Source organism: Myodes glareolus, chromosome 8 (genome assembly GCF_982192425.1).
Source record: "Myodes glareolus chromosome 8, mMyoGla1.1, whole genome shotgun sequence".
In the NCBI taxonomy this organism is placed as follows: Eukaryota; Metazoa; Chordata; class Mammalia; order Rodentia; family Cricetidae; genus Myodes; species Myodes glareolus.
In genome coordinates this window covers 30,359,333-30,374,643 of record NC_142033.1, presented here as the reverse complement: position 1 = coordinate 30,374,643, position 15,311 = coordinate 30,359,333, and positions in this window count along the sequence as shown.

The following is a 15,311-nucleotide window of genomic DNA, read 5'->3' as shown; positions in this document are numbered from 1 at the left end:
AACAGAGGAGAGGATTCAGGAATTCTTCTAATTTTGTGACTACCAGATTTAAAATAAAAAAGCAAGGGTAATAAGAATCAGTGTGGCTATACCAGGCTACACTTGTGGATGCAGCAATCTTAAAGCTGCTGCAGACACCTGGGAGTTTATAAATTTGTCAGCCATCTCTAACACTGGCCTCTGATGGGACTGTTAAGCATAAAAAGCATGACCTGTGCCCGGGCACAGTAGGCAATGAGGAATGGGCACCTCCTGGTCCCAAGTTCCTGGTCAGATACTACCAAACAGAGAGCATGGCTTGTACCCCACCGCGCAACCCAGCTTTAGCTACAAGCCTAGCCTGACCTGACAGCCAAGCTGCAGAAGAGTAGCCTCAGAGAACTGGAGCTTCAGGCCAGTGTCTGTGAAAATGTAAATGAGCAAGTAAGCCTGTCAGCTAGGCAGATTTGCAGCTTGGATTAGAAACAAAGTTTACAAAGTTTTAATAAGACATATGGTGGCCAAAACCTTATTTAAAATATCCTGAGGAAGACCTTGAGCCACTAAGTGAAATTCTTAAAGGGAACACTGATCCAAATATCAGTAGATAGCTTACAGAAGCTGCCAGACAGGTACTCTCCCAGGTAGAGTATGATACACAGAAACAGCACGTTCATTATATTAACTATGATCAGCCTTGGAAGCATATATATTACTTACAAAATTTACTCCTACCACCATTTTATGGCAAAATGGTCCACTTCTATGGCTGCACCTTCCCATTTTGCCAGTTAACGTGTTAAACCATTATTTTGAAGCAGTAACTTGCTTAGCACAGAAGAGCAGTATGGAATCTAGGAGGTATTTTGGCACAGATCTGGCCATGATCAATGTTCCTTATACTAAGCAACAGATTGATGGGTTGTTTCAAGATAGTGATTCTTGGGGAATTGCATTTTTTCAATTTGAAAGCCAGATTAATAATCTTTTCCCATCTGATCATTGCTGTAATTTGCACAACTATATTCATTTATTTTTCCTAAATTTGTAGCAAAAAGATCCCTTAAAGGATGTTATGCTAAATTTTAGCAATGGAAGAGCTGCGTATGTCATTAATAGTGAAAAGAAATTGTGGAGCATACCATGGCTCCTCGAGAACAACGTAAAAGGATAAAAACAGGAGAATTAAGAATTGTCACACACTACCTTAAGTGCACCTTTTATGGATGCCCATGAGCAATCTGCTGCAGACAGGTTTTGGCATCATGGCACCAAAGCGACCTTTGCTGAGGCAAGGTTAAAAAAAAAAAACAACAAAAAAAAAAAACTTGTACTGGATTATGGAAAAGACCTGACCCTGTATTAAATTTAGGGTAGAGGATATGTTTTGCTTTTTTCACAGGAAGAAAATAAAGCTGGATGAGATGACTACATATATAGCAGAGGAGTCCCAGCCCTGATGACATCGCAGCTGCTGATGACTCCATAGGAGAAGCAGAAAGGGGTTCCTGAACCTGCGATCCTGACCTCCTCGTACCCTCATGCTGCAGACTGAGGACAGGGGTACCTGAACCAATGTTCCTGACTCACTACAACTCATTGCAGTCTGATCATGGTGACGACTGGTGATTCTCAGCCTCTTGATGGACTTGTCATGCAAACTTCCAGACCTAGTAAGCCCTGTTTACTTTGGAGCCAGACCAGAAACAGATTGAACATTTGACTGTTTTACTCTTTGGGACACAGAACTCATTTTGCCAGTATGGTATTCAATCTATTTGAAATATAGGACCTGAGAACTGAGACCTCAATTTTCCCCTCAGGGTAGAAAGGACTCATTACAAGGAGTGACTGAAGCCTCCCTTCAAATATGAGGCAGTTAGCTTAAAGGTTTTTTGCTGCTGCTCAGAGACTGGAACAATTACTTAATAGCAGAATTACAATTGGACTCTCACACATCAGAGAAACCTTTTCTTGTCTTTCAGTTAGAATGGATTTAAGAGAATTGTGATGTGACAGATTGTGTGTTTATTGTTAATTTCCACTCTAGAATTTTGTATTGACTTGTTAATGTTTGTAACTGCTTTTGTTCAACATACAATGTTAAAAAATGTTTGACATTACCAATGAGTTTTTGGATTTGACATATTTGATAGAAAATTTAGACTTGGATACAGCTAAAAATTGTTAAGAAACACTCTAGGCCTGTAGTGGCATTTCAAATGTATTTTAATAAATAAAGACTGCCTGAAGATCTGAGAGTAAAACAATCCTGCTGCTCAGCCTTACAGTCCAGGTTATGGTAACACGCACCTTTAGTCCCAGTAGCCACACTAATTGCCATAGCAATCGAGTGATGCATGCCTTTAATCCCAGTGGTGCACGCCTTTACTACCAGCTCTAGAGAGGAATATAAAACGGGGGGGAGACAGCTCTCAGACACAGTCACATTCTGAGATTCCATTTCAGATTGAGGTTGAGGTAAGAGCCAGTGGCTGGCTGTTTTACTTTTCGAATCTTCAGGTTGAACCCAATTTCTGACTCTAAGATTTTATTAATTGTGCTTCATTTGATGTTCACATGAATTCCAACTCCACACCTACTGGGACCAGATCAAAATGTCCATGGGACGAAGGTCTCCCAACTCTGCCCACCTTGCTTGATTTCATCTACTGAGTAATTTATTTTTATTTTTATTTTTATTTTATTTTATTTTTGCCAAAAACCTCACTACAGCAGAGCTACCCCTTTGGTGGGTCCGCTGTATGGCAACTTGGCAATTTCCTGGTTCACGCATGCTGTTTTCCCCTGCTGTGTGGCAATGTGTGCAGTTTTTGGTTTATGTTACCAGATCACAAGCTCTGGGTTCCTTGATATTTTGGGGAAAAAAAAAAAAACAAAAACAAAAACAAAAAAACCTTTCTCCATGTATAGAATCAACTTAATTGCTCTTAATTTCTCAAGCATATTTGTCAGTATTTAAGCAGGTGCCAGCGCGGAACGGAGCGGGACTATTAATGCCGCAGCTGGTTGTATCTCTTGGCCACGCATCCGCAACTGCACACCTACTGGCCAATAAAGATTATTACACCTACAATAATTTACTGAAATCTCATAACAAAGGTAAGTCCATTTGATTAATAAAAATATCAATAAATTTTAAAGTTATATAATTGCAGACCATATCACCATCCAGGAATTTAATAACCTTTTTGCTTATATTATGAATGATATTCTGCAAAGCTTTTATGGTTTTTCTGATGTTTCCATTCATCTTATATTGGGAATCAGCTTTGTTTTTCATATTATATCCTTAAAAAATGGTTTGTTAACAGAGACAAGAATGAAGCACTTTTAGAAATGATAGAGTCATTATGGTATAATAATAAACAGCCAGCTGACAGGATTTACATCATTGAAAATCAAAAGTTAGCTGAAAAAATTAATACCGTTGAAAAGGAAAACATTAATTTGAAAAAAATCAATCTATGTTAAAGGGTGCTAAAAAATTCTCTCAAAGAATTCATAATGTTGAATTTGACAGTTAAAATATGTTAAAGAGTTATGATAAGTTAGAAGATAGGTCATTTTTCTAGGAAGGCACTCTGCATGCCATCTAAATAATATCCAAGGATGAAAAGTTATCATTCATGGAAAAATTTCATACCATGGAATCATATGTCAAAAATGAGGACCAGAGATTCTGTGAGTTGATGAACTCATTAAAAATATTCAAAGGTCAAGAGATTTAAGCGTTACAAAAGATAATGGTTTAAAAAAAATTGAGGAAATTATCAGAACTACTGAGCAGGGGATGGAGGTACAAGAACAGGGTTTAGCCTCACTAGTACATATCAGAGTCAGAGATGACTTACTAAGGGTTCTAGCTATATACCCTGTAATCTCCTCTGACAAACTATCCAGTACTAATTACCCAAAAGAATTCAAAGAATATATATGGCAACCTATAGGTATGAATGATCTAAAGGAAATTAAGCAAGCAGTAGTATCTTATGGCCTGCAATCACCATTTGTTAGAGAGATGGTAAAAACATGGGATTCAAGCAATAAGGCTACCCCACAAGATTGACTTCAATTAGTTTCAGTGGTCCTGGAAGACAGGCCACAACTACTATGGAAACAATGCTAGTGAGATGAGGCAAAAATTTTAGACCAAGAGGGGAAAAAAGCAGAAGGATTTGAGGATTCCCAAGATCAAATTCGTGGTAAGGGAACTTATGCTAAGCCTCAGGAGCAAATTCTTTATGATGAATACATCTTGTCCCTATGCAACACAGCAGCCTTAAATGCTTGGGACAGGATTCAAGAATAGGAAAAAGAATTGAATCATATACTAGGGTTAAACAAGGCCAAAGGGAACACTTTAATGACTTTTTACAAAGATTAACTAAGGCTGTACAAAGAGGAGTAACAGACCCAGATGATAGATGAGTACTTATTGAATCTCTGGCTTTTGAAAATGCCAACTTAGAATGCAAAAATATATTTGGACATTTAAAGGTTAGATCAGCACCAATGGGTAAATGGATCCTTGTTGGGGGAGGCTGCTCATTCATTCCTGGCTATTTAGACCCAAAATAACCACATAGAAACCATATTATATGTAATACTGTTTGGCCAATACCTTAAGCATATTTCTAGCTTGCTCTTATATCCTAAACTAATCCATCTCTATTAATCTGTGCATCACCATGAGGTCATGGCCTCCAGGCAAACTTTTAGCATCTGTCCCTGGTGGTGGCTACAAGGCTTCTCCAAGACTCTGCCTACTCTTTCTATTTATCTCCTTAAGCCTGGCTTTACTCTGGTAAGCCATTGGTCAAAATCAGCTTCTTTATTAACCAAAGGCAATAAAACATATTCACAGCATACATGGCCTCCCACATCAGATCCTACATACAATGAACATTGAGACATTTGACTATTATACTGAGTCATGGGTAGGAGAAGCAATTTCCAAAGGTATGAGGAGACATCAAAATGCCAAATGTTTTAATTGTGGTAGAATAGGACATCTGAGAAGGGATTGTAGACAAAGAATTCCTAGGAATAATATTTCCTCTGGGAATGGCAAAAATAGAAGGTCTCAATCTTCTGAATTATGTAGAAGATGTGGCAAAGGCCAACACTGGACCAATGAATGTAGATCAGCAAAAGACAGACAAGACAACTGATACTATTGGGAAACTCTTTGGGGAGCCTCTCATCGATCCCAAGGTCAAACATGGTCTGGCCATTCCCAATCACTGTGGAGGACCTGTCTCACCAGGAAAATTTTTTAAAAAATCCTTTACCTGCTGTAAAAAAATCACTCTGCTCTGAATAATGGAGTAAACGTGGAGGATGAACCAAAAATTACAATAGGAAGTAGGAAACGTATATTTTAGTAGACTTCTATAAATTATCAAAGACAAAATCTAAAGTGTTTATAACTAACATTGTAATTGGGGAATTACTGGACATGAGTGTGGATATGACTATCATTACTCAGGAATCTTGGCATCCAAACTGACCTCTTCAAGAGGCAGATGTTCAATTCCTAAGAATTAGAACCCTATTTCAAGTGAAACAAAGCACAAGTTGGGTTGAATACATAGGGCCAAAAGGACAGATAGGAAGGCTGAGGCCATATGTGGCTGATATCACAATGAATTTCTGTGGTCATAACCTGCTGTGGCAATGGAATACCCATATTAACATTCCTGCAGTCCCAGAAACTCATGTTTCTGGGAAGGATAATATTAGGTGCTATATAAAAGAAGGTCACTAGCCATTCAGGCTGTACAAGAACACAAAGCAACTAGCAACCCTTTAGAGTTACCAAAGGCCCTACATTTAAAATGGTTACCTGAGGAACCAATATGGGTTAAACAATGGCCTTTAACAGAAGACAAACTGTAGGCTTTAGAACAGCTGGTACAGGAGGAACTAGATGCTCACCGTATTGAAGTATCAACCAGCCCTTGGAATTCTCCTCTATTTGTTGTTAAAAAGAAATCTGGAAAATGGAGAATGGTGACAGATTTAAGAGCTGTCTACAAGGTAATACAACTTATGGGTCCTCTATGATCTGGAATTCCTTTGCTTTCCCCATTACCTAAAGGATGGCCTTTTATAGTTATTGATTTAAAAAAAAACTGTTTTTCACTTTATCTTTACAATAAAAGGACAGAGAAAATTTGTCTTCACAGTGCCAACTTATAATAATTCTTAGCCTACTAGGAGATATCAATGGACCATCATCCCACAAGGAATGCTCAATAGTCCCACCCTGTGTCGATACTTTGTAAGTCAGCCACTGGAAATAATACATAAACAGTTTCCTAAATCTATAATTTACCATTACATGGATGACATTTTGCTATCTGATTCAAACATAGATATTTTAGAAAGAATGTTTGAAGAAGTAAAGAAAGTTTTGTCAAAATGGGGATTATAAATTGCTCCTGATAAAATGCAAAGAGGAGATTCTGTCCATTACCTAGGTTATAAATCAGTTTTACATAAAATTAGAACACAAAAGGCACAAATTAGGAGAGACTAATTGAGGACTCTTAATGACTTTCAAAGATTACTAGGAGACATTTCCAGTCTATCACCTGCTATTGGGATAATACCTGATCTAATAATTCATTTAAACGAAACCTTAGATAGTGACAAAGACTTAAATAGTCCCAGGGAATAAACAGCTGAAGCTGAGAAAGAATTAACAGTGGTTGAAGAGAAATTACAGAAGGCACATGTGGATTGGGTGAATTCAAATCTTAACTGCATTCTAGTCATATTGCCTTCCAGAACTTCCCCTACAGGAATTTTAGTGTAGAGGGAGGATATTATCTTAGAATGAATCTTTTCATCACATAAAGCAAGTAAAAAGTTAAAAGCTTATATGGAAAGGTCTCTGAATTAATTATAAAAGGAAAATTGAGAATTTGTCAACTAGCAAAACACCCAGCAGAGATTATAGCGCCTTTTACTACTGATGAAATTAAAAAATTATGGAAAGACAATGAACCATGGCAAACAGCTTGTGCTAGTTTTTTAGGAGAGATTATAGCAATCATCCCAGAAGCAATAGAATTAACCTTACAAAGAGAACTACTTGGATCATTTCCTGCATTATATGTGACACACTAATAACTGGAGCCTGTACATTCTATATTGATGCAAATAAATTATGTAAGGTAGGTTACAAATCAGAAGATTTAGGTAAGGTGGAACAAAGCCCTTATAATTCTGTCTAAAAGGCAGAATTATATGCTATTCTCATGGTACTAAGAGATTTTAAAGAACCTCTCAATATAGTTACTGATTTGCAATATGCAGAAAGAGTTGTCTTACATATTGAAACCACTGAATTTATACCAGCTGGTACAGAATTGACTTTATTGTTCATCTAGGTTCAAGTTATAATCAGGAATAGGCTTTGTCCCATATACATAACACACATCCAATCCCATATGGGTCCACCAGGTCTGCTAGCACAAGGTAATGCAGAAACTGATCGACTATTGATGGGAAATGTGCTGAAGCCCTCAGAATTTCATTAAAAACATCATGTCAATAGCAAAGGTTTAAAGAAAGAATTTTCTATTACATGGGAACAAGCTAAGGAAGTTGTAAAGAGATGTCCTACTTGTTCTTTCTATAACCAAACACCACTACGTTAAGGGAGTAACCCAAAGGGTACTCAAAAGAATGAAATCTGGCAGATAGATGTGTTCCACTTTACAAAAAATTGTGCACCATACCATAGACACTTATTCAGGTTTTCAGTGGGCAACTACCATGAGCTCAGAAAAGGCTGATTCAGTAATCACACTTTAATTAGAAGTTATGGCCATCATGGGTATACCTGCACAAATAAAGATAGATAATGGTCCTGCATGTGTCTCTAAGAAAATGAAACAGTTTTTTACTTATTATAATATAAGATATTATAATAATCCTACAGGTCAGGCAGTTATCAAAAGATCAAATTGAACTATGTTAAACAAATAGAAAGGGGTGAAAAATACCCCCCCAGAAATAAATTGCATAATGCTTTATTAACTTTGAATATTCTTAATGCTAATGAGAATGGAACAAAGGCAGCAGAGAGACACTGGATAATAAAAAACCTTCTGAATTAAATCAGCTGGTATATTTTAAGGATGTGTTAACCTCAGAATGGAAACCAGGAGATGTGCTACATTGGGAAAGGGGTTTCACTCTTGTTTCCACAAAGGAAAAAAAGCTATGAATACCATTAGGAGTATGTTTACTCACAAAACATTATCTCATTGCAGATGAACCCTCTTGACAAAAAATTGGCTCAGAGACACAGAACCCAGAGGTACTTTCTCTCTTAACCCCTTGCTTACAGATGCTAACAGTCAAAAATGGGTTTGATCAGGGCTGGAGAGATGGTTCAGAGGTTAAGAGCATTGTCTGCTCTTCCAAAGGTCCTGAGTTCAATTCCCAGCAACCACATGGTGGCTCACAACTATCTGTAATGGGGTCTGGTACCCTCTTCTGGCCTGCAGGCATACACACAGACAGAATATTGTATACATAATAAATAAATAAATATCAAAGTTTAAAAAAATGGGTTTGATCCTTTTTCTTCCCAGGTACCTAAGACATGAACATATATGATTAGAATACATTTACTAAAGACAAATAAGTCTGGGAAACAGAATAGTATTCACCTAAGGCAGATATTTCCATCTGTCCTGTTGCAGAAGCAAGGCTTTATTAAAATTAATAAAATGGGAGGAATTGTGGAGGCCCAAAAATGAAAGCCTATCTCTACCTTGTCTGATGGTCAAAAACTTTGGAGGTTGCTCAAAATGGTTGACAAGTGTAGTTGCATGTCCCAACTCCGGATGTGAATACTTGATTCTCTTGATATTAAGATAACTCATACAACCTTCTTTTGTCTATATGAGGTTACCTGGAAAATGGCTGCCTTCAGGATATTTAGTCTAGGTAGCTTTTTGTCTTACTCCTACCTTTTTGGGTCAGGGGCATTTAAAACAATTGGAAATTAATCGCAGGCCAATTCCCTCCTGGTACTATTCTATATGTTTCTCCATTTTATTATTTTCATTCACATCTTCATATCCTTTACCATATTTCTAAATCTCTATGCCCCTACCCTCAACAGTGGTGGCAGCACACAGTACTCCAATGGCTTCCTGTTAGATGCAGAGTCAAAGCCCTGCTCCCCTCGGTCCTTTTCCCCCTTTAATTCCAACATGATTTCCTAGCGTTCTTCCTCCTTTGCCCTTCACCCCTGCTCCATGTAAGTAACTACATCCACATTGGGAGGGAGACAAGATAGTGGGCATCAGCCTCAAGGTGCCAAAGCAACTAGGAGTCAAGATAAACTGCACTTTAATGTGGCATCAAAATTATCTCAAGTATCTGTGATATACAAACACTAACTATTGGAAGAAGGACAAGACCGACCGACCAGCCCCACGACTTTCTCAGCCTGTCCCCTTTGCCACCTCTTGGCTCTGACCATAGCCGCTCTAGTGGTTCTTTTCTTCCTGCTTTGCCCTCAGATGCCTATAAGACCCCCTCCCTCACTGGCTTCTCACGTTTTTGCTGTTGCTCTTTTTGCTTTGTGTTTTTTACACTGAATCTTGCTCTTGTGGTTCAGGTTGGCCTCAAATCTTCAACTCCCTGCCTCTGCCTCCCAGGTGCTGGGATGGTAGGTGTGCACCACTGTGTCCAGCCTCAGCTACTTATTTCCTGACTATTTATTTAGAATCCCAATGCCCCTCGCCAGCACCCTTTGACGGTTGCCCAGAGATTTGAGATATCTAATATGCTGTTTTACTTATTCATGACTCTCTGTTTCCTGACAGGTCACCTGGCAAGCGTGTGACATGCAGCAAAGGTTCAGTAAGTATGTGTGAGAGGAAGGAGGGAGGGAGGGAAAGAAAAAGGGAGGGAAGGAAAAAGAGAGAGGAAAGCAAAGCGAGAGTCCTCTGTCACTGGGCAAGAGGGTGTGTGTTTCTGTGTGTCTGTGTGTTGATGGATTTGGGCTGCCTGCTCACAAATAATGACATGGAGACTTATTATTAATTATGAAAGTTCAGTCTTAGCTTAGGCTTGCTCCTAACTGGTTCTTATAACTTAAATTAGCCCATATTTTTAAATCTGCGTTCTTTTACATGGCTCAGTTACCTTTACTCTGTACTGCCCAGTCTGCTTCCTATGTGTCCGGCTGACGCCACTGCCTTTCTTCTTTCCCAGGACCTCTTTTCCCCCAGAAGTCCCACCTAACCTCTTTCTGCCTAGTCATTGGCCACTCAGCTCTTTATTAAACCAATCACAGTGACGTATCTTCACACAGGTAAAGGAATATTCTGCAATGTGTGTGTTTGTTTATGTATCTATGTGTCTTTGTGTGTGTGTCTATGTGCCTGTGTGTCTGTGTGTGCGTGTGTGCATACGTGCGCGTGCCCTTGTGTGCGAGTGCACGCAAGTGTGGGTGCATACATAAGGAAGGACTTTACCACTGCGTTATTAAAGGCAGAACTCCCTGAAGAACAGCAGTAAATTCTCTTGCTAACTTAGAAGCAAGCTTAGTTTTTCTTCTCCCTAAGAGGAGAAGGCGCTGGGAGCCAATGTGTCCTCTTAGATTAATTGGCAGCTGTGGACTGGCTCTGTGATGTCTTTTCTAGGAATTAACTGAATGCTGCTTCCACTGAAGCCCAGGAAAGTCTGAATCCCTTGTGACTTGTCTCAGATCTGGTGAGAGTCTCTACAGCGTTTGACTTAGTAACGCCAAGAGATTTACTTCTCTTCAAGTTACCGCTCAACTTTGATTCTCTGTCTCTGTCTCTCTCTTCTTCTGTCTCTGTCTCTCTCTCCCTTTCTCCCTCCCTCTCAGTGAAGAAATTCTAACAAAGACACTATAAAATATAAGTGATATTTTGTGTTGAAGAAAATCATAACTCCTACTCAGAAGAGACAGTGAGACTGTGTATTCCTGCAAGAGGCTATTGAAGAAGTCATAGTTTCTGAGCTGATTCACAAAGTCAGGGCAGATTAAGCAATGTTCCCCAGCCTCCCACCCCTCCACCCCTCCCCATGTGTTAAAAGCCTGTCTTCGGGTCTCTATTGTTTCTTTATTAGGTTTTGTTTTCGTTATTGGCTTTGGACCAACCACTTAGGTTAGTCAACGTGATTTCCTAGTGAATAAGGACAGGATGTATTACCAAGATCTTGTCCCCAACTCAACTCAATTCCCTTTCTTGAGGACTTTGCAGAGAGAGCTGGAGATGGGTGCTCACTGTCACCATGATGGCATCTTTGTCGTGGTAGCCCCTGTAGCTTTAGCTGAAAGTCCACATAGAACATAACAGGCTTTTTATCCCAGCCCTGAGGTCAGGTTCACTGCCCGACTTCCCTGACCACATAAATGATTCTAACCACACTGCAGGTTTCTGACAGAAGCTCGGGCCTGTGGGCAATCTGGGGATGATTCAACTGGTCTCTCATGTTGACCATATATAATTTTCCCTCAACTCCTTTGTACAAGACTGAGCCTTGGGGTCTCTGGAGGCCTGCATAGGTTCCTCCTATTTTGTTTCTCTTCCACAGAGGTGATAGGGCCCTCCACAGATGACTGGTTTAGGGAGATGAATATTTGTGGGGGAAGACACTGAGTGTGGGAAGTGAGGAGGGTCTCAAGAACAACAGCTGCCATGCTCAAAGAGAGGAACTGGCCTGAGTACAAGGGCCCCTGTCTCCTTCTTGGGGCACTGTGGGGACGGTGGCCCCTCATAGCTGTCCTGAGTGGAGACAAGAGCTGAGCCTTTGTTCTTCCACATTGAAAGTCCTTTCTACTGGCTGTCTCCAGGAAAGGAAGGTCATCTTGGTGGAGCCCACCCACGAGAGAGACTCGATGAAACTCGTTAGCAGAGGACCCTCCCAGAAGTTGGAGGGAATGAGCACAGACTGAGGAGCATCCAGAGCTCCCAGTAGTGTGGCCTTCTCACCTCTGGGCTGCCTTGTGCCCCAGGGGCCTCTAATACTGTAGCCTGGGAGGTTTGCCTGGTTTTTATTCTCTCTCCTAATTCACTGTATGTGTCCCTGGAGCTAGGATTATTAGGATAATAATACCTTCTTTGTTATCTACATTCTGCAGTGTTGTCCTGTTCGATAACGAAACAAAATGTACTGCCCAGATGTTGGGCAGAGGGGGCAACAGCAAACTCCAGAACAAAGCTTCCATACACTGCCCTCTGTGGAAGCCACAGACAGTGGAAAATGTTCACATGATGCCAACTCCCCAATGGGATGCTCCACAGACTCTTCCTGCCTGGTGTGGACACAGGGAAGAGACAGTCGTTCTCAAAAGGGCTCCAAAACATACACTGCTGGGAGAGGTTGCCAGAGAATGAGGTCAGAAGAGTATGGCGAAATCTTTATATCCAGCAAAGGGAGTATGGACTTCATGGGTGGAGTTCGGTCTCCTTGCTTAACTGTGAGGACACAGTATTTCTCCCTCTTTTGCTCTTCTGTACTACCCACCACGTGAGAGCACCCAGATGCACCACCCACAAGAAACAGACCTTCAGCAAATGTGGAACCTGACAGTTGTATTGTTTTAAAAATTACTTTCTTTATAAATTACCAAATCTTGAGAGTTTTGCTATAAGAGCTCAGACAAACTAAGATAAGTCCTGGCTCCAAATAAGGTCTGGTATAAGTTTCTGGTGGACACGAATTTGGGGGATCTAGTGGTTTGAATGAGAATGGCTTCTAAGTGTTGGGGAACACTATTTTAAGGTGTGTTACTGGTGTAGGAGGTTCTTCTGTTCATGTGTTGCTTTCATTGGTTTATGAATAAAGAAACTGCTTTGGGCCTGATAGGGCAGGACTTAGGTAGATGGAGAAGACAGAACTGAATGCTGGGAAGAAGGGTAGAGTGAGAGACGGCATGGATCTTTTGCCTGAGATGGAAGCTGGTTAGAATCTTGCTGGTAAGCCACAGTCACATGGCAATACACAGATTCATAGAAATGGGTTAAAGTAGATGTAAGAATTAGCCAATAAGAAACTAGAGGTAATGGGCCAAGTAGTGTTTTAATTAATACAGTTTCTGTGTGATTATTTTGGAGCTAAGCTAGCCAGGCAGCCGGGACAAACAAGGATCCGCTCCTTGTAACAATTGGCGGCCCAACGTGGGCAACTAACTCCACATAAAACCTAAGAAGGCTTAAAAAGGAATTCTAGAAAAAAAAAATACAGAGTTTAACACGACGTCTTGCTGTTTGCTGGCTGCTTGCTGCAGCTCCTAGAGAGATTTTCCTGATTCAGCCATAGCAGTAAAAAAAAGTTGTGGTGGTTTTGAAATGCCGGATTTCTGGGCTATGTTGCCAGTGCAATCTCTGGCTCTTTCGGGAGACCAGTACTTAGATGGGGGTTGTGAGCATGTGCTGCATGTGGCTTGCTTGATGGCAACTTGGACTGGCTACACATTCACCAGTGTGGACCCTTTCCCCTGGGCCCTGAGAGCCAGGGCTGCACAGTCGGCATGGGGGAACACCACCTGAGGTCAATGTCTGAGACTGGAGTGAAAAGCAAGCACCAATACTTGAAAGTCAGGTTCAGGTCCTTGTGTAACCTGGTAAAAGAAAATAGAAAATTAAGAGATGGTCAAGCATGGCTATGCACTCAGCCACCCTATATGATGTAGTGAGATTAGAGGAAGTCAGGGGAGGCCAGGAGGAAAGAGCGTGGACAAGAACCCTCTTCCGTCTGGGCAGATGATGGTATTGCTACTTAGGAGGGCAGACTGTGATGGTCACTGTGATCTCAGTACATGGGAGGTTGAGGCAGGCAGATCTTAAGTGTTAGGCCAGCTTGGTCTGCACAAGAGGACTCTGTCTCAACACAACTGCTGATATATAACCTGAATGTAGTGGGGGAGATATGAGAGCAAAGATTTGGGAGGGCAGGAGAGAAGGGGTTGGTGAAATGGGTTTACTTTTGGTGGTGGGGAGCTTAAGCATTTCAAGTAGATGAGAGCCGTGGGCAGTGGGCAGGTGGAGACACGGCCAGGAATTCAGTGCATCCTGAGCCTTCATGCGACTCCACATCCCTGGTGGTGATGAAGGAGTCACACGGAGGGACAAGGGATACACCATGAAGACCCATCAAGGGATGTGCAGTGAAAGTTACCCCAGGCAAGAAGTTTGAGGAGAGATTGAAAAGATAACCCTGAAGCCAAAATCAATTCCAAAGGGTGTGAAGGCCATCGCTTTTTAGTGGATACCTACACGCCACAGGCCGAGCAAGTTTAATTTGAAATCTAAAGTCTCAAATAGTCCAAGATCTGGAATTTGCCAACATGTTAAAACAGGGTATTTCCTTTACAAATTACTAACAAGTATGATGCAAAATTATCTTCAGAATGTCTACATAGAGTATGTGAAGTTATCAGACAGCATATGTGGACTTGAATTCTAATCCCTAAACATCTCTTCAGCTATGCAAATATTCCAAAATCTGTAGGGTAGTAATCTAAAAACACTTCTGATGCTGCCCCTCCCTAAAGAGAGCTCCTCAGCATGCACACACAAGTGCCCGGCTCCTAGTTGTTCTGTGAATGAATAAACAGACTGAGAGACAAGTATCACAAAGATAAGCAGGCGTTTCCAGAAGGTACACATTCACAGGCTGTAAGGAGGCCAGAGATGGATGAGGAGAACTGAGTGTTCCAGGCCAACCCACACGGGGACAGGAAGAACGAGGGCAGCCTCTGTAGTCACATCCTAAAGGGTGCAGCCTGAGTCACCATCCCTCCCAACACAGACCCAGGCTTTCTCCAGTGTGCTGACTGAAGGAGGTCCCTTCCATAAGGCTTCTCAACTGTAGCCCTCCCCACCTCCGCCTGATGTCCTAGGGTGGAACCTCTGCCCTTCGCTCAGTTCTCGGGTTCTCGCTAAGTGTTCATGGTTGTATTAGCTTTCTACTGCTGAGCAGTTTCCAGGGCCAGGATTGTAGGCACGGCTCAGCTGCAATCTTCCTTTCAGACTTTTTGAAAGCTAAAATCAAGTCCAAGCTTAGGTGGCAGCTTCATTTGCTTTCTGCTGCTGTGATAAAGACCATGACCAAAAGCAACTTGGGGAGGAGATGGTTTATTTCCGCATACAATTATGATCAGTTACGAAAGGACGTCAGGGACAGAGCTCAGTGTAAGAGCCCTGAGCTAGCCATTGAAGCAGAAGCCATGGACAAACACTGCTTACTGGCCTGGCACTGTAAGAGACCAGGAGACACCGTCGGTGGAGAGGTGCAGCCGA